Genomic DNA, 1,234 nt, shown 5'->3' with positions numbered 1-1,234 from the left:
ACCACTGGGAAACTCTGTCGACGACCACAGGACGGACGTTGACGTCAGTTTCTATCTGAAATTGTCGTCCTTGGATAACGGGCGGATCCTGCACGCGTCGAGCATGAGGAACATGGATTTCGTCGGCATCTCTGTTAGTAAAGGAAAAATGGAATTCTCCTTCGACGCGGGATCCGGAAAACGGACCATCGCCCATTCGAATTTACTTTCGATCGGGACGTGGCACCACGTGAGAGCGTACAGAAACAGCAGCGCCTTCGGATTGTTTGTGGACGGCGAATGTCGACAAAACGTCTTCGGCGAATCTTTTCCGTTCGAATTTCTTGACGTGGACCGTGACTTTCGCCTGGGAGCTTCGATAATGTCGTACTCGGTCGTCGGGTGTTTGGCGGACTTCGACTTTGGCGGATGGAAACTCGTAGGCAACCATCTGGAGACGTGCTCTCCGTCCGAAAAATTGAAATCGTCGCGACACTCGCCGCCACGTTATTCCGATCTGCCGTCTTCGACATCCGAACGCGTATATACCGCAACGGCGTTCGAAGTTCTGTTGAGCGTGTTATTAGTCTGTTCGACGTTTAGAATAAACGGTTAGAATAAGTTTTATATTATCTAGTATTTCATTCACTGTGGTTTCGAATATATAAAATAACTAGCACGCCCTCATTTCTGAACCGGCGCGCGTGGAGTACATAAACGCGCAACAGTAACAGAACAAACCGCATTTAAAACCCGGTAGTCAAAAATAGAAATTTACGTCATATTGACTAGCCAATAATGGCAAATAAAAAGGTGTTTTGGCGAAAAAATGATGAATATTCATTAGATGACGAGTTCAACTTCCTTGCTTATCGCTGTAATGTTCGTTGACCCGATGAGGAAGGTGAAGAGAGGTTTTTCGAAATTTGATGCAAATAACCGTTATTTTTCATGTTTTTTAGATAAAAAAGGTATGTATTACGTCTTTCATACACATCTAGATTCGTATCTTTGTTCATAATAATACTACATGAAAGTCGTTGGTGTATGTTTGATTCTCAGTTATAAACGAAATCAATAATGCCAACACCATGAATAGTTGTTGGCTTAATTTTTTTTTTATGATGACGATGTTAGGCCATGTGTACGCAGGCTGGCATCTCACATGTGTGGTTTTGTTAGTGAAAACACATGTGCGTACTGTACGTTTGCATGGCTTTTAATGGCCTTGTTTATATCCGTTGTAGGCATACTT

This window comes from Anneissia japonica, unplaced genomic scaffold (assembly GCF_011630105.1).
Source record: "Anneissia japonica isolate Jap-2015-1 unplaced genomic scaffold, ASM1163010v1 scaffold287975_len91358_cov152, whole genome shotgun sequence".
In the NCBI taxonomy this organism is placed as follows: Eukaryota; Metazoa; Echinodermata; class Crinoidea; order Comatulida; family Comatulidae; genus Anneissia; species Anneissia japonica.
Note: the sequence above shows the minus strand (reverse complement) of the source record.